Source organism: Poecile atricapillus, chromosome 2 (genome assembly GCF_030490865.1).
Source record: "Poecile atricapillus isolate bPoeAtr1 chromosome 2, bPoeAtr1.hap1, whole genome shotgun sequence".
NCBI classification, from domain to species: Eukaryota; Metazoa; Chordata; class Aves; order Passeriformes; family Paridae; genus Poecile; species Poecile atricapillus.
Window position 1 is genome coordinate 126344113 of NC_081250.1, and position 20214 is coordinate 126364326.

The following is a 20214-nucleotide window of genomic DNA, read 5'->3' on the forward strand; positions in this document are numbered from 1 at the left end:
AAAACAAGGTGATCAAACCCTAAAGGACCTTCTATTGAGATATCTAACCTTGACAGAAAACAGTGTGTATTAATTTTCACTAGTTTTAGACACTTTAATAATGTTATCAGGAGATTGTATACATGGAATAACAACATTGGCATTAATAGGCTTCCTTTTACAGGTATGAGTTAGTCATAAAATTAAGAGCTGTTGGAACAAGACTTTAATTTCTCACTTATAAATGATTTTAAATTAAAAATCGATCAAGGTTGTGATAAAATTTTCAGTGTCTTTAATAAAATCAAAGCTGAACAAACAAATGAAAATGCAATGTTTTGCCTAAAAGAGACAACAGAAGTATTCATGATTAAAATTATTTGCCTTTCTTATGAGCTGTACAAATTAAGTTAAATATCTTGCTCTTGTTAGCTTAGGCTCTCTGGGCCCACTTTAATTCAGGCATCTGTGTATGCTGTGTGACAATGCTGTTTAGTGATAAAATACTGCCACATAGCATCACATTTCAGCATCTGACACACCACATGCTGGCTAAAATGTTCTGCACTTATTTGTCAGTTGGTGCTTTACCACTGAATTCACCAGAAGGGAACACAAGTAAGGGAAAATAGGTGTCTAACTTCACCCACAGATTTTCTTATTGCTTTGGTGGTAGAAGAAAATTCAGTTGCTGAATACAGCAAAAAGAAATAGGACTTTATATAAAACTAGGTCAATAGCAAATCCATTAAAAAAAAAGTAGGGAGACCAAGACACAAAAACCTGAAGTGACTGGTTCCAAATTATTCAGGCAGCTCATAGAAAAAAAAAAGCAAATAGAGGAACTCATACTTGTAAAGTGTCAGGTCAGCAGCTTCAAAAGTCAAGCCTTTGCCATTCTGAAGGCAAAAAAATATTTGCCAGTTGTTTGAGAAGTTAAAATATATGGTAGTTCAAGCATTCTGAAACACTACTAAGACTAAAAGATCCTTCCAACTCCTGAACTCTCTTCCCATTACACCCACAACCAAGAATTCTGGATATATCTAAGGTGCATAAGAAATTACACTAAGTTGAAATTCATGTTTTGGTATCAACCAACCATTTTTTGTCATTGGAAAGTCCAGATATGACAGAAGTAAAACTCTGATGGAAAAACGTATTTTCAAGGGAAAATATATTAATCTCATTGGGTTTTCCTTTAGGAAGATTTTCATAGGCATACAATAAATACTGTAATGTAATAAAAAAAGTATATGCTTCAATGATGATGGTTTGGACCAAGCACTTTTTCTTTGTAGTTTGTGTTATCTGTCAGTGTCTGTTAGGAATGGATTATTTTTTCACCTGCTTTACTATAGTCTTTATAGATGAATCACTATATTACATTTCTCTGCTATGGGTAGTAATAATACATAGGTTAAATGATTACAATGAACTGTAATAAAGTTCAGAATGACAAAAGACCATTAAAATACCTCAGCAGTAATCATGGGTTCCTCATCGGCTATTTCATTATTAAGACCCATCAAATTAATTTTTGTAACCTACATATATTTCACTTATCACATTGTATGATTTTGTGGTTTGAAGGAAGTTTTCCTCCTTCATGCACATGATCTCTCCACTGCATTCCAGAGGAATTACACCCAAAAGTTCCAGGACTTCCCTAATTAATTTTTGAAAGCAGTGAATACTAACTATACCAGGGTTACCACAAAGTGTTGACTACAGTTTTCTTTCTTTTGACCTTCCTCTGTCTTTGAATTTTTGTGTGGCTTGAGTGTGGCATTCCGTATATGCACCAGCTGAGAATTTTCCTCTGTTGTGGTGAGCTTCTAAGCAGCTGAATTAAGTAATTCAAATTTGTTTTGTTCATCTCAAGCTGTGTAAGAATGCCCTAAAAGGATATTTTGAGATGCGATTACATTTTAATCTTCATCTTGATGAAGTCAGGGCACTCATACAGAACTTATAGGAACTCTTTGCCTTATAGAGCTATACAAAAATCACAGTTTCCTTCCATTTTATGCAGTTTACAAAACATAATTGAAATTTAGTAAAGCAGTCCAGTTAATTTCTTTGAGCTAGAATATCTCATCTGTAATCATCAATGCTCCCAAGACAGGACATCTTCAAATATAGTTTTTAGAGATAATTAAAAGCCACTTCACAAATAGCTGTTTTAGAAAGAAAATGGCTCCAGTTTCATTGCAAAAGCTTTTCTTGATGCTGGTCATGATATATAAGTAGATGGAAAGAGATTAATTAGAACCAGATCCTGAGATCTCCACAGATCTCATTTAAGAAAAAATGTAGTTTAGTATGTAGGACACAAAATTGTAACACTGAGATTTTCTAGCTGGACTGTATTAAAAATGAAGGGTTTAGCTTCCTTCTATTATATATTTTAAAGATAAAAGATTCTGTAGTGGCTTCATCTTTGGACAGAAGCCCAGATTTTCTGAGGTTAATCAGGGAGAGACAGGTGTCGGTAGAACCTCAGGTTCAGGCTTTTCTTGTTTCTCTGCCTCCTAGAAGGCCTGTCAATATTTTTCATAATCACCAAAGATCAGAATGGAGATCTGTGCAATTTGGTAAAATGAGTTTAACTTTCTTATTTGCATGAGTAGCAGATTCCTTCTTTTCTCAGACTTATGAGAAAAACACCAGCATAAAAAAAAAAAATAAAAATAGCTAGTAGTACCAGACAAACTGTTCAATTCTCACTAATTATGAAGAATCCAGCCTAGTAGCATGAATGTAAAGCCAATTGTATTGCCCAATCACATACTAACGTTGGGCATCTCTGACCAGGTTCCTGTTAAGAGGAAAAAGAATTTTACAAGGCTGCAAAGTCTGCTCTGGTCCAAAGAAGCACACTGAGTGCCTGGCATCTGTGTAGGGTCAGAACAGATGTCAGTCCTCTCCCATTGGTAGTACCTTTATTTACATTCTCTAGAAAATACTGGGTTCATGTGTGAGAAAACAGCATTACTATGAGGGACATTACCACTGTCTTCTAATTAAACATCCTTCCAAAATAATCATATACAATATTTTAAATTAATTTTAATTAAGATCTTGATCCACACATTTTATCCCAGTTTGGTTTTATAGTATACTGTGCATAATAAAGGTTATTATTCATTACTGAATTTTCTTTTCATATTTTGTGGCAAGTTGATGAACAGAAATTAATGCTATGCTGATCACACTTAAAATTTCTCCTGTTAGCAGTCCTTGTATTAATTTTCCCTTAATTATAGATACAATTAATGTATATATACAATGAATTATTATATATGTTTATGCATATATAGTTATATAAAATTGACTATTATAGATATGACAGAGATATATAGAACTCAGTCCAGAAAAGAAGCAAACAAATTCAAAAACTATTTTATTGCTACCAGTCTCCAACTTTCACTTTTCTGAGCAAACAGCACTTCTTTAGGTCTCAAGGTCTTTTAAAATAAGTCTGCAAGAACAGTGAGGAATAGAAAAGGTTACAGGGAGAGTTTAATTTTTATTTTATTTTGGTTATTATCCAAATAAATGCTCTTGGAGTGTAGCCCAGCTGGAGCTCTGCAGCAGGATTTATAAAACTCTGACAATGCTGACTTCAGCCAGGGTTTCTGCTTCTCATTTTTGCAGAGCTTGGGAGCTGATCTTCAGTTTGAACTGCAAATCCTGGAACCTTCAGCCCTCAGTTCAGCACCTCTGCGTGATAGGGCTGGTGTGTTCAGCTGAGCCTCCTGTCAGACAGAGCCTGAGAGGTTTCATAAGAAATATTTTACAGTCAATGGGCTGCCATTTACTCACAAATAGCCATTTCATCCTAAATATATCTTAGTGCTTTTACTCAGAAAAGATAAAGCAAAATTAAAGCATATTAAAACCTTCTGTGACTTCCTTCAAGCAGAAGTAAAATGACCTTTCTTCACTAGCTTAAGGGGGATTAAGACACAGTTACCCAATACCACTTTACATTGGAATTAAAGCATCCATGCAAAGCCTTAATGCTCTCTAGCAAGTGTGTGATGGTTAATTTCTTTTACTTCTCCTAAATGTCCCGTGCCTTTTTGATGTTAATTCCTTGTTCCCCCTTTACAAACCTCTTAAAAATTTTCATTATTTACCAAATTACTTAAAAATGTAGTTAAAGCACATAAACACATCCATTGACTCCTCACTTGCCCTGTAAGTTAAACATATGCTTTCTGAATTGTAGCCTAAAAGTGAGTCTCTTCACTCATAAAGGGTGTTTTGGGGATGTCACTGGGGATTTTCTTTTTGTAAGGTGCTGATCACTCTGTTCTTATGATCAAAAGACAAATAGTGAATTCTAAAAATTTCTTCCAGACTTTCTGCATCTTGCAGGAACAAATCTCTATCAGACAGCAAAATCAAGGTCTGATTTACATGTGTCTACCTGCCTTCGCAGTTTGAGTAATTTTGTGCTCACAAATCACTGACCTGAATTCATGTGCCTAAAGTGATTGTGAGCACAAATATTAGCTCTTATCTAATCACCCAAATAGTATTTGCACCTGTAATGCATTATGCATGGAGAAATTCAGCTCAATTATTTGTATATGCAAAGTTGAATACACAAAAAGCTCATTTCTTAAAATCGAGAACAAGATGTTAGACCCACTATATTTTTTACAGCAAGTACCAGTTTATCAGAATATTGAATATTTTATGTCTGAGTAAGTGCCTATGCTTAAAAGTGGTAAAATATGGATTAGTACAAGATTGCTCACATAATAACAGAAAAATGCTTCTTGCCTGAATTCTGAACATTTAGAATGCATTTAATAAACTTGTTCAAAGACAACAAACTTTCATTAAAGAGCATAAATTTTTGCATTTGTTTTTGTAAATGACTGTGTTTAAAAATAGGACTTTTTAAATGTCAGTTCAATCAAAGTATAAGGGAAAGAGTCAGAAATCCCTAAGAAAATAAAATAGTGAAAAGAAATAGAAAAACTTCCTGAACTAAGATAACAAATATTTTCAAAAGAAATATTTACTGAGATGAGCTGAGGTCTTCTCTCTTGTTTCCATTGATCTGCCTGCTACTGCAAGTGAACAGTTATAAGTGTATGAAACTAGGAAATTTTTTTCCATCGTTTCTTTGGTAAGGATGACTGCTATTGATGTAAGGCAGAAAAATGCCTATTAGCAGGTAAGACAAGGGAAAGAATCAACTAAGAGCTCATGTTCTGACAGTTGACAAGGAGAGATAAAGAGGGAAAAAATTCTAACAAGCAGAGGAGGTGGAGAGACTTACCAGATATCCTACACGGCCCATCCAAAAGAAAGTTATTCTAAGGACAAAAATACTATGCAAACAGAGATTCCACGTTTCTTGAGCTGCATGGTTTAATCTTTGATGTTGTGTCTTTGCATCAGCAAAGTCTTTGCAGTCAACTCCCTGCTATAACTTTACAACAAGAGCCTGCTAGTGTAAATCATGTGATGGGATTTTAGTAGTGAGAATGAATCTGGCCATTCAGTCCATGTTAAAGACTGAGTGAAAAACTAAGTCTCAAGATAACAACTACCTTCTTTATATTCAGTATGGAAATAAGGTTTTGAATTCAGACATGAGAGGCATAGCTGAACAAACATGACCCAGATTCACACTTGTCTGTGCTCTGAATTTTGTTTTCCTTGTTGCACAGAGGGCAATCTAAGCTGTTTTAAAAGACCTACTTACAGTGACTCAAAAGTATAGTTGAAAATATTCCAAGACATTTTCTTTCATTCTTTGTGGACAAATTACCACCAGAAAAAGTAGTAATTATTTTAAATATTGATTCATCATAGCCTTTAAAACTAAAATATGAAAAAGCATTTCTTTTCTTCATCTCCTTTCAAATAGTTGTCTGTTTACTGTAAGGACATCTAAGAACTTCGATTCTAAACAGGAGAGGAAGAGTTTAGTCTGTGCTATTTCAAGTTCACAGAAATCTTTAGGCGAAGCAAAACATCCTGGTAATCACCACAGATGAAACAAGAGTGCTTCAAAGAAGTAAATTTGCAATTTTGAGTCTCTTTTTTGTTTAAGAAAATGTCCTGAAAGTCCTTGAATTTTGACAGTCTTGCATCAGCTAGCTGCCTGCAGCATTTCTCTGGGGCTGCTCTTCAAATGTTCTCAGGTTGGGATCTATAGTAACACTGCTTCATATCACAAGTGCAAACAGCTTTTCTTGCATATTTATCTCATTGCTATCTTGGAAACTGTATGCACAGCACAATAGCTTTTCAAATATTGATGGAATATTCAGTTGTTATCTTCCTTTCAGTTCTCCCTCAAAATGCAGTACAAACATTTTCAGCCTTTGCTTAATATGATAGATACCTGCTTCTTACTTTTCACTGCACATATTCAAAGTTAAAATAACAGTTAAATTAAAAATAGCTGAACAATAAATAAATTCTTAAATCATCTAAAAGACACCGGACAAATTTTTGAAAGCAAGTGACTACATATTTCTGAATATATTTATTAGATATTACCTAATGCAGATATGCCAAGACAGACTGAATTGGAAATTCACCACCCAAATCACTCAGCTGGCCTATCACATCTCTACAGATTGCATGATTATGCAGCCTTTTCCCCCAGATCTATTTGATTTAATGTGTAACACAGGATCAAAAAAAATACAATTCTTTCTTTCCATGTCAGTCAAGAGTTCAGTTAAGACCTCCCCAAACATATGTATCTACTGCAATTTGGTATAGTATAATAGCTTCCTGTCACTGCTGGTGTTTTGTTGCTGCTCTTAAAGAGCATAGGCATGGGTGTGAGTCCCAAAAATACTGTCTACCACCTCTGTGAAGAAGTGAACATCTCAGGATAGCTTAAATGGCATGTGCTGCCTAGGTTTGGACACTTGAACCAAGCTTAATGTCCCTTTATAATCAATGAATATCTGGTCAATGCAATAAAGAGTATGGGAAACTATTCACTTCACCCTCAGTAGATATGTGTTTATTGTTCAGCTGATTTTCTCTAGTGACTCCACTGATTATATCAAATATAATGCAAATTTAGACAATGGCTTGCTTGAAGATACTGACAACAAAGTACAGAATTTAAGAGTTTTGTTTCTTAAGATTACCCCCAATGCCTCAATTTCCACAAGAAAGGACATACACTTTTTTGTGTCCTCATGTATAAAGTATGCAGGTATCTAAAATGCCCATTGAAGAGGATAATCTACAAATCCATGTATACTTTGGTAAGAAGATTTTACCAATACCTTTAATTTTACCATGCTCTTCTAGGTTTGTTTTTCTGCTTACTCCAGACTGCCACAGGCTTGGACACATTTCAGGGCTAAGCTTGATTTATTAAATATTAAAATAAATATATACAATTTTGAAAGACTGGTCTCCCTGCTACAAGAGGGTAGTTTGTGTTATTGGGCAGCAGATTAATAAACCTATGCTTTCACAAATCATAATGTATCAAGCCACTGTCTTAGAAAGGAAAGAACTATAAATGAGAACCTTCTTAAAATGTGTAGGCATTTCCCTGATCATTGTCTTAAAGGAGACTCTCTCCATAAGCAGCTGTTCTTATGGAAGCAGCCTAGGTGACTAGAAAACAAAAATTCTAGTTATCTGAGGCTGAGTGACCAGTGTGTTTCCCTGTCTGGCAGTCAATGGGGCTGCTGTGCTCCACCACAAGCAGGACAGAGAAGAACAGGAAGAGTGAGAAAACCCATGGGCAAAATAAAAGCAGGGAAATCATGCATCAATTACTGTCACAAGCAAAGCAGACTCAACTCTGTGGAATTCAATTTAAAGCATTTAATTACAGATTTAGAGAAGAAGACAAACATTTAGCCCTTAAAGAATACATCTTTCCTCCCCACTTCTTCCAGCTCACCTTCACTTCAGGCCTCTCCTCACGTTGTTGTTGCCTCAGATTATGCTTTCTTTGGTGAGGTGACATGTGGGGCAGGGGGTTGGGGTCAGGGTATAGAACTGTGTCCTGGTGTTCCTTTTCCCTTGCTTTGCTTCTGGTCCTTCCTTAATGCATGTTTCCTCCTCTCTGGTACAAGTTCTCCATGGTTTACAGCCCCTCCGTAGGAATGGCCAGCTCTGCCATGAAGAACCTCATATGATCTTATGTCACTGATCCTTTTGTCTCAGTGTTTTACCATTCTTTCTTAAATATGTTGATCCAGATGCACCTCCCACTAGGCAAAGGGGTTCAGCTGTGCTCTGCCATGGGTGGGCTGGCACCATCTGGAACTGGCTGTCTTCTTATAAAGGCTACCCAAAACCTCACATTACCTTCACCCTGCCCTTTATATGCAGCGCAGAGATGTGTCCCCTCTAAAACAATTTATCATCAGTATGCAGAAGTGAATCTGCAGTAAGTCACCCTTCAGATGGTAAAAGAGCCAGCAGCACTTTGGTGTCTTTTATGCTCTGAGGTGGTGTGTGGTGCCAGGCAGCTCATTGTCCACTCAGGGAGCAGCCAGTTCAGACCATGAGCTTCATTGCTGGCAGCAAAAATGTCTGGTAAATCTCGGGACAAAACGCAGTGTGAGCTCCTAACACAAAAGCTACAAGCATTTTTTTCCTAATGTTCAACTTCTCCTCTGTCCTTTTTTATATATCTGTCTCCAATTTCAAAACAAATACCTTGTTTAGCAAGACTCCCCTGAAGTGGTTGCAGAGCTGTTACTGAGAAGCCCTGAATGAGAGCTCTCACTGTATGCTAGCACCTTGTCTAGCATGGTGGCAATAATTTCAAAGGATTTCAACAAACTACTCATGCATGATCTTGATGCTTTCCTGAACCACACTGACAACCCACACTCAGACTGGTTTTTTCTCATGGGTCTCTTCCACTTTGACCTCAGAGTTGAAAAAATTTTCCAAGCTGATGTCAAACTGCATTCGTTATAATTCCTTTATGTATGTCCTTGTGTGTCTCCTAGCCAGTTTAGCACCAGCCAAATTAAAATTTAGCACCAATTAATCTGGAACTGTTACTATCTTCTACATACAGGCCATGCTCAGATGCTTCTCGTAGTGTCACTTTACCATAGGTCCTGGGATTTTAGTCCTCATCTGCAGGTAGGCATATACTCTGGAGCTAGAGAGCTGCATTGACCACAAGAAGATACCTGGAAAATTAAAAGCAAGCCCAATGGATGTGAAAAGATGTGAATTTTAGGTAAAACAGAAAGGAAAGTTACAGTAGTTAATTTTCCCCAATGCTTGCTGTATTTGTTAGAGGCATGACAAGGATTCTCCCCACACTCCCCTGTTATTATCTAAGAGTTGATATGGCAGAACAGCACTGTGGATGCTTTCTTATGTTTCTCTGATTGCTTGGCAGAAATTATGGAGTGGCACTTGTCAATCTTCAGTAATCCATGAAATTTCTGCTGTTAGAAATTCCATAGGTTGGATATATGGATCCATCTACCAGCTTTCTCTGGAATTTCCTCTGACATTTACCAGAAGAACAGAGGAAGTGTTATGTGCAAAACATATACAATGGTTTGAATATGTTGAGTAGGTTTAAAATTCATAAACATATTAATATCATTTTAGATTTTTTGAGGAAAAAAATTAGAGTGAACTTCCACAGGTTCATAAAACATAAGAGAACTGAAAACACGTTTGCAAATATAACAGCAAAAATCTAGATACACTTAAAATTAAACACTTTAATTTATTTTTTTTTTTAAAGAATAAGTCCTGCAACTAAAGGCACATTTTCTGCTTGTTTGATTGTTTATTTGTTTTGCAGGAATACACATTAATGAAATGTATATGAAATTCGGGAAAAATTTCTTACAATTAGAGGAAAATACTGCATGTTTCAAGCTATAAAATAGTGTAAATGCAGAATTCTCCAGTAGTGACTATTTATTCACTTGATTCTTTGAATTGTAAAATTTATTATGTTGCCTACTTACTATGCACATGTAACTACAGTTTAAATTTATAAGGCTACTTTGCTTAACCATGCATATACTAAAAGGTATAGGTATTTTCTATTCTCATGCACATATGTAATTGTGATTATTCAGTTTATCAAGCAAGAAGTGAATCAACAGTGTCACTAGGTTTGTTTAGGCTGACATATTCTTCCATTGCTACTTTCAAAGTCCAATGGTTTCTGGGTTAAGAGGGCAAAAACTTAGACATTCTGTGCAGTGAAGCAAAAATTGCTTTTTGTCATTAAAACAAACCATCCTGAAAAATAATGATTTTCTTTTAATGGATTTTTTCCTTTATACAGGTGTTCACATGCATCAAGCTACCTTTAATTTGGATGGTTTAAGGATTTTGCAGAAGCAGAGCAAATATATACAGCTGTTAACAAAGTGTAGAGCATCAATGTGTTTACTGATTCTACACGAGATTTTATACAAAGGGAAGGAATTGTCAATTACACTTTGATAATAACTAAACTTGTTATTTAATAATAACTAAAATAAATAACTAAACTTTTCCTTTCTCTGTAGTGGCATCATAACTGCATCATTTATTCTGCAATTTCAAATTGTGACTTGTATTTTGTAGTCTCCTCTGTTAGGATTTCAATACAGTTGTAAATATTTTCTAAATTCGAGCAGTCATACTCTTTTCTGTTAAAAAAATAGCAATTCTCCCTCAGAACTGTTAAAATATTTATGAAATGACAGAAAACCATCCATCAAAAAAACCTTAATCTTGCTGTTCACTTGCTTTCAGAATATTAAGGTCAGCCATCACTACTGATTCTTGTTCAGGAACCCTGAGCCAAATCAAGAGAGAAAAAAATAGATGCTATGTTTTAGTAACAAGATTCACTATTTCTGTTCTGTAACTGCAGACATGGAACTTAGTTGTACAAATATGACAGAAGCATAGAAATTACAGATGCATAACAGCTCTGTCCCATTGGCACTTTTGGTCTTCATGGTATGTTTTGATGGCTAACAACTTGCTGTGCTGCCAGTACCTGGTTGGCCCAGCCTTGACAAAGTGCTCAGAATCACAGTAACCAACAAGACAGAAACAAGCCTGTAAGAGTGTGTGTGTGTGAGTGGGATGCCCAAATCATCTGAGTGGGTGACTCCAAAACTGATCTTGCTAAACAGGATGACAAACATCAGTTCAATTAATCAGCAGCTGGGAAATTAAGAGACCTATGGGGGGGGGCGGGGGGGGGGCGGGGGGGGGGGCGGAATGTAATCTACACAGATATACAAGTGAAAAACAGTGATAGGTATAGATGGGAGCAAGGCAACAGTGGTGCTGGTGTCACTCTTCCAGATGTGGCCCCACGACACAAGAGGCTCTACCTGTGCCCCCAGTGACAGACTCCATGTCACCCACAGCCATCAAGGGGCACTTGGTGACTTGCACCCCAAGCGTTTAGGGTATCTCCCCTCTGAAAATATGGGAGCAGCCAGCACACTCACATCTCCCTGAGGAGGAGGCATGAGAAGGATATCCCCCAGGCCCAGGGGCCTGCATCACCCATAGCTTCTGAAGAAGTACATGTGCATGTATTACTGTGTCAGGGATCAAAAGACTGATTAAGATTTATCAGGATTGTATAAGATATTTAGAAAGCACTTTGAGGCATTTTAACACTTAGAATATTGTGGTTTAGATGTGTTTTTGCTAATATTGATCCTGAATGTATAGTTTGATGATTCTCAATTAATTATACCTCATTAATAAATCAGTAAAACCACTTGAATCCTGATTTGATTTAAACTACATGACCTGAACAGGTTTTCCACGGTACAGGGGCTTGATTTACTAATGAATGTCTAAACTGTGATTAAGCAGCTTGGAAACGTGAACGTTTATCTAGCTGCACCACCACTTTGCTTGCCAGTCTGACAGCTCCTATCTGATTTTAATTGAACTCACATGAAGTGAAAAGAATTTTGCTGGCAGTTTTGCTCCTCTCAGTTGAGCAGTCTGGGATAAATTAGAGGGCTGAAAAGACCACAGTTTTTCAGTTGTTTTTGGGGGAGTGGGTTTAGGGTTCTATATTTTTGTTTGTGTGTTTGCTTGCTTGCATTTCACTGCTCATTTATTTCTTTTTATTTTTGAAGAGCTTTTGGGTTTCTTTTGTTTTATTTTAGTTTTTTACAGTCACAGTGGAGAAGAATCTCTTAGCTCATGCTCTCGTCTTTGCTTCTGCATTGTACTCTTCTCTCATTGATTTCCTGATTGTGAAGAACATGATAAATTATGTTTGGCACAGAAACATGGTCTTCTATGAGTTAAGGATGCTTTTCCTTTCAGTTTGTAGTCTATCACAGAATAAAAATACCTCTGATTGGTTTTGTCATATATCCAGCATGTCTGATCAGGTTCATGGACTTGAAAGTTCAAGCATGTTAATCACCCTTGGCTGCTTCCACCGAAGATTCAGAAACAACTGAAAATAGTAGTGAAATCCCTCCACTGTATTTTGATGTCTACAAAAACTGGTGCATGCCTTAACTCAACAAGTCTTTTTTGGCCAGAGGCTGATCATAATCAAAAAATTGTAATTTATGGTATGATTCAAAGCCAGAACAAAAGTTGTTTAGCGAATTGTGAAAGAGGTGTAAGAAAATACTTCTTTTCTGAGAGATTTAGATGAGTCCTTTATTTAAGGATAAATTCCTTAAATAAAGCGTAAGGTTGAGGTTTCTACTGACTGAAAATACAATTAATTGGCTAAATAACTTGGCAAATATCCATAAGTGAATGCATTTTATTTCCACTAAATGTGTAGTTGGAATATTTATTTTGTCCTCTACAACACTACAAAACTGATCAGAAAATATACTCTGGAAGGTCAGGCCTAGAATTTAATACCAGATCTGGTATTTAAAATTACCTCATTCTTTCTGCACCATTTTGCAACCTTATTAGTTGTAGATTTTTTAAATATATATTTATATATATTAATAATATATGAACATACATTATATAATATATGAACATTATCCTGTACACTATTATCTTTCCTCATCCTTCTTCAGTTTCTACTACTGTCTTTCCTCCCTCTATTATTCATTCTCTGAAAATATATTCATGTTAAAGAGATAAGTAGCGTCTTTCTTTATGGGCAGTATTTTCTATCATCTTAAATGTATTTCTTGTCACAGAATTGCAGAATCATATAATAACAGAATAATTAGGGTTGGAAGGGACCTCTGGAGATCACTCTTATCTTTATGTTTATGTACCACAATTTCTGTCAACCCACATAGACTGGTTCAAGTGCATGTTACATTATACTTTTTCAGGATTAATTATTTAATAATTTTTCAGTGCATTGATTATTTGGGTTGAAAAATTTCTTTTGAAATATTATTTAATTGAAGTTACAGAAGAAGTTACTGCCTCAGAGAGCTATCTTTATTTTGAATGGCAAGCTGCCCAATGGTGTGGACTGATATACAATTTAATTATTATATTGGAATAACTTTCATCTATTAATTTTTACAGTGATGACATTAAAATGTATCAAAGAGTGCCAAAACTATAGGCAGTTTTCCAGACCAGGGTATCAGATATTTGAATCTTTGGTGTATGACTCCAGATAACTATCCAAGGATTGAGGCAATCTGATACAAGTGCCTAAGGACACTGACAAAGATTCTTCCCTTAGGATAGACTACTTCTGGGGGAATTTTTTTTAGCCCTGTAATTATTCTGATAAAAATTCCGGGCAAGTGACTGAAACATCCATATCAGGTGCCTCAACAACAGGAAATCTGTATCATTATGTGAGACTTCTGGTATAGTAATTGTAATGTATTTTACTGGAACCTGATTGATTTTCTTTCTTAATTTTGACTCTTAACACAAGGGACACATTATTATTGTACTCTATCCTCTACGCTAGCTGTGCATATTAATGTTTCTCATTCTTATTAATCCCATTAATCTCAGAATTAGATAGTATCTCATAGCAATTACTTACATATGCTAATTATGTGTTCTGTAAATTAGCTCTCCAGGTTTAAAATTGCTTCATAATTAGATTGATTGGACTACCTTTAAAAATAATAAAAAAAGAATAGTTCCATCTTTTTATTTGTAGAGATATGTTTTTTTTAACCTTTGAATATTCCTAATCCTTAAAATACCTCCTTATACTAAATTTCCTTTATATGACTAATCCTTCAGATTCTGATTCAGAAACCACAGTAATTACACAAAAATAGTAGCCTGGGAAGTTTGATATTCTACTGGGTTTTTTATCACAAGAGTAACCACACTAATGAATTTTCAGGTGTACTTTCTAACCAGAATATCAGACTACATATTTTTGGGTTCTTATCAAACGTTCTTCCACTGGTATTGTAATACCACAGAGGCTGGATGTCAGTTCTGGAGAGCTTCTAGTCCAGCACACTGATCAAAGTAGGGTCAGCTAGAGCAGGTTATTTTGTACCATGTCCAGCTGCATGAATGGAGAATTGCACAACTTCTAGGGCAACCTGTGCCAGTGTTGAAACGTCACAAGAAAAAGAAAAGTCTTATACTTAAATGGAATTTCCTGTGTTTCGGTTTGTCTCCATTGCCTCTTCTCCTGTCAATGGACAAAAAGGAAAAGATCCTGAATCCATTCTTTCCATATCCTCCCTTCAAGTTTTATATTGCTAAGATCCCTACTGACCCTTTTTCTCTCCAGGCTAAGTATTCCCATATACATCAGCCTATCATTTTAGGTGAGATGTTCCAAGCCATTAATAATGTTGGTGGCACTTTCAAGACTATCTCCAGCATTTTGTACTTGGGATTCCAGAACAGGACACAGTGCTCCAGATGTGCCTCACCAGGGCTGAGCAGAGGAGAATCTGCTGGCAGTGTTCTGCTTAATGAAGCCAGGGATGTTGATGACCTTCTTTTCTGAAAGGGCTCTTTGCTGGCTTATGTTCAGCTTGGCATCCATCAGGACCCACAGCTGCTTTCCAGCTGGCTCCCAGCATATACTGGTGCGTGGTGTTGTTCCTGTCCATTTCAGAACTTTGTACTTTATTGAACTTCATGAGGGTATGGACAGCCTTCTTTCCCAGCTTGTTAAGGTCCCAGGCTGGCGACACAATATGTAAGTCCTTCAAACTCACAGTCTTGCTTTCTTGCTTGCTGATATGCATCCAACACCCTGCAGTAGATCTGTCCCTAGATCTTTCCAAGGTACCAGTTAGCACAAGAAAATGTAACCTCTGATGATGAGATCAAGCTGAGAAAGATAGAGTTGTTCAACCTGGAGATAAGAAGGTTACATGGAGACCTCATAAAAACCTTCCAGTATCTGAAGATGCCCTAAAAAGAAGTTGGAGAGGGAATCCTCATCAGGAGCTCTAATGATAGGAAAAAGAGTAATGGGAACAAACTGAAACAGAGGAAATTTAGATTAGATATTAGAAAGAAATTCTTTACTATGAGGTTGGTGATACACAGGAACAGGTTGCCCAGGGAGGTTGTGGATAGCCCAGATGCTAATGTTCATTCTACCCATATTGCTTAACTTCAGCGTGAAATATATTTTTACAATCACCCTGTAGGCCATTGTTTCTAACAATATACAGGAAATGTGCTATTGTTCATATGGTACATTGGTGCTTTATGCATTGAATATACTTGAAGTAAACTCTGACCTTACTAGGTTCTCAGGGAATAAAGTAGTAAGATTGTTATTTGCTGTCTGAAGCTCCCTTTCATCATCTGATGGTTTAGAGTATGGTTAGTGGTGTGATCTTGAAAGTACTCAGTGTAGGCTTAGATCTGTTCTCTGTTAATTCAGTGGGAGTTTTATTACTGGCTTCAATGTAAGCACTATAAAGCCTACATGCACTCTGCTTTTGAAAATCCCACCAAATAGCAAATACTATTTATATAAGTTCTTATTTTATTTTTGGTTTATATGCCTCTTTATTCTATGATTCACTAATGCCTTTTCATATTCTCTTGTGCTGTGGGTTTAAGAGTTTTTCAATTTTTATTAAACTACTTGTTCTTTTTATTTGAACTTAAGCTGAACATTTAATTTAGCTACTATTTAGATTACCGCAAAATCTAAATGTCTTTTGAAAGACATTCATGAGCAAGAGAAATTGAAATTGAGACCGTTCATGAATTGTTTTAAGAAAACTTGGAAGTTTAGAATTTTTATTACCAGCTTCTTTAATTTTCAAGAAAATATTCTTATGAGAACTATTTTATAAATGGGTCATATATTTTGTACATATACATAATTTTAACTAAGTCACTAGAGTGTTTAAATCAGAATTGTTTCAGAGTAATAAAGAAACATATCTCTTCTAAATATACCTACAAGAGCCTAAAACTGAATTTGCTGCTTCTGACACCCCGTATGTTCTGAAAAATTTCCATATTTAAAACACATTTAAATTTTAAAAGTCTTAGCTACTGCACTGTTTTTATTGTTATGAGGCTACAGGGACAATTTTAGTTTAAACAATTGGAAGCTATGTCACTGTCATTTTGGCCAAAGAGCTAACTATCAGAGTGCATGTCCTCAATGAGTTTTTCTAACTTTCTCCAATACTCTTTTCAGTCCCCTCTTGGCTGACATATGTAACACTGAAGTATTTTCATCAAGTTTTCTGTCCTCTATCCATATGAATTTTGGAGTTTATTTTACACTGAAAAATAGTCATTGACATTGCTTTGCCACCTGTGACATTTTTTTGGTATTGTTTTCAGGTAACAGCTTACTTGCAGTGATAAATAAATAAAATCAAAAGCTTTCCTATCTAGAGAAGGAACATGGATAAAACATTTTCTTTTGTTCCACTCATCCCTGGAGAACAAGAAAAAGATTTTTAGACATTGCCAGTAGGACATACTAGAAAAACAAGACTCAAGCAGAATTTATACTAGTATATTTTAAAGTAAAAGCAATTCCTTGTCAAGTCCTGGTAATAGGTGAAGAAGATGGAAGATTGTGTGGTTAATATTAATGGTGAAAAATTCAAATAACCTTGGTACTGAATAAGAAAGGAAAATGTGTTTTACCCCTCCATTGATTAGTTACCTATAATCTTTCTTACTTTATTGTTGGTTTTATTTTAACCAATTCAAATTTTTCCATGTTGAAGTAACCCTTGGTTTTACTTATTGCTCAACTATTTTTATTGTTTCAAATGGACAGAAGTGTTCTACAAAAATATTTTGTTATATAGCTAAGTATAAGAGGGAAGTATGCTGATTGTGTCTGTGAGCCATTCTACCGAGGCTCCCATAAAGGTCACAGAAACTCGTGCAAGGGAAGCCAGGCTCCTCAGCAGAAAGGTCATGCTGCCACTAAAAGAAGAGGAATGGTAGGATCAGCATAGAAGCCACTCCTATTAAAGGAAAGTAGAAGTATTAGACAATATCAGGATGTCTAATTTTCAGATTATAACAACTCGTACAAAATACAGTGCCATTTTCTTTCTTCCCAGCTACTGTAAGGAGCATTCCGTCTTACGAAAAGACTAGTTTTGGTCAGTGGTCAAGAAAAAAAGAATACTTTTATAGCAAAGGAATAGCATACATTTCAAAAAGGACAGTTAGGTGTTCTAAGTGAACTTGCCTCTCAAATGATTAACACACTACTGTGATTTTCCTACCTGAAGGAACAGCAGTTCCCTTTCACCATGTCCTGTCCCAGGTCAGAGAAAAGCTGAGGAAGCAGCATATGACAATCTGAGCTGAGTCACTTTCTCTCTCCTCAGCCACAGCTACAGGCATTTTGCTTTTAATGATTTCTGTATTATTTGAAAAGTGGATGGAAAACAAAATCCTTGAGCAAGATGCATCACAGTTTAAAATGTTGGAGTGTGCAAAAAATTGTATTTGCATGAGCCAGTTGTTCCAAAGAAATGTTAAGAGAATGTCTTGTGTGAATTTTGGTCAAGTTTCCAGTACAGGTCTCTGATCAGTTCACCTCATTCTTACATTGCCAGCAGTTCTGGAGAAAATAAAAAAACACAGGAATGGAGGGGAAAGCTGGGGGAGAGCAATCTGAGTTCAAGGCATATGATGTAACTGTTGTGAGATAATGTCTGGAAGAACAGACTGATGGAGAAACAAAACAAAATTTGTCTTACAGATTTTGGGTTTTTAGCAGAGTCTTACAAAACATGACTCAGTAGAGACAGGCTGCGATACTGGTCCAGGATTAATCCTGATTCTGTTCCTTCATGCATCAGCCTGTTTCTCCAACAGTGATTAGAAAGGCCCTCAAGTTCTCTTTTATCTTTATTTCTACCCACTTGTTCACTTTTCTATAGAGTGTAAAGTAGGTAAGTATGAATTACAAAATGTTTCCATTTCTGAGTGCAACATCATAAATACAGAGGTCAGTTTAGGGACCTCTTGGATTTAGATGCTAAACCATTCTCCTGGCATTGTGATCTTCATGATCCCTCAAGTCAGAGAGTCAATGAAGAGCTATGTGTAATTCTCTTACGTAATTCTGTACAAAATTGTTCTCAGAAAATCCCAGCTTTGTTTTGTATTGACTGAGGTGAACAAGTACTTTATTCCGCATATTTGGCTTTTGGGGGACTTGATATAATCATTTGAATTAAATTTAGTATAAAAATGTGAGAAGTTAGCACTAGGAGACTTCAGCTCTATTTCTTTGTTATCTGTTTCTTCCTTTTCACAGTCTAACTGTATATTTGAATTCTTGATTATGGTTTCTGAAAAGAAGGTAATGTTTACCTTTTCTTTCTTTGTTGTGTATAACAGGAAAGTTTTTAGGATGGTATGGATTACACAAAATCCCTAGATAGACAGCCACAAAGAGAAGCAGAAAAACACCCAAGAATGTACATTTCTTAAGTGCTTGAATTACTATGTTTCTATCTACCTTGTCCCTGTAAAACATAAAGCTACCAAAATTACACTTTATCTATATGCAGCTTTTTTCCTGATGTTACTCTCAGGCAATGGAAAAAAGAGAATCACAGAATGGGTCAGGCTGGAAGGGACCACAGTGGGTCATCTGGTCCAACCTCCCTGATCAAGCAGGGTCAATCCAGAGCACGTGGCAGAGGGCTGCATTCAGGAGGTTCTTGAATACCTCCTGTGAAGGAGACTCCAATAACCTCTTGGGGCAGCCTTTTCCATTACATGGTCACCCACAGAGTAAAGAAGTTCTTTGTCATGTTCAGGTGGAATTTCCTGTGATCCAATTTCTGCCCATTGCCTCTTTGTCCTGTTGCTGGCACTGCTAAGAGTCTGGATCCATCCTTTTGACACCCTCCCTTCAGATACTGGTAGACACTGATGAGCTCCCTTTCAGTCATCTTTTCTCGAGGCTGAATAGGACCAGTTCCCTTGGACTTTCCTCATTAGAGAGATGCTCCAGTCCCTAAATCACCTTTGTAGCCCTCCACCAGACTCACTCCAGGAGTTCCATGTCTCTCTTGTGCTGGGGAGTCCAGAACTGGACACAGCACTCCAGATGTGGCCTCACCAGAGCTGAGTATGGGGCAGAATCATCAGCCTTGACCTGATGGAAATGCTCTTCCTATTGGACCCCAGGATACTATTGTCCTTCTTGGCCACAAGAACACACTCCTGGCTTATGGACAGCTTGTTGTCCACCTGTCATGGGGTGACTTTATCTTTAAGATTGCTTAGAGAGCTAAGGAAGTTGAAGCTGTTGGTGGCTGATGGGAGTCTTTTCTCCTGACTAATTATCGGTCATTTCTAAGAATTGACAGCAGTCTTGACCATTGAAAAGTGAGATCAATTTGTGAACATCCCCTTAAGATGTAAAGCCAGAGCTCTCTTGTTCTCTTTATGTTTTTTGCTTCTGACAAGGTAACCAGGCTCTGTCTTGGCCTCCTCCCCCCCCTCCAGGCCGGACAAGGCCACAGAGGGCAGAGGAGGGGGGGGGAAGAGAAACGGAGCCGGCCAGCCTGGCTTAGTTTGTAGTTTCTGCTGCTGGACTGAAACCTGACACTATGAACATCTGCAGCTTTTCCAAGACTTTAATTATTTTACTACCTGAATAAAACGTACAGATTTCTCCTTTTTCCCAGAGAGACAGAGAGAGAAAGAGAAAATCAACACGAAGAAGACAGTGAAGAAAAAAGTTAAGTTTTAGATGGGGAAGAGAGAATAAGGAGATGCTTTATAAGCTGAAATATTTTTCTGTTAAAGCTATGGAGATGGACAATAATGTTCTGAAAAAAACTCCTTTAATTCATG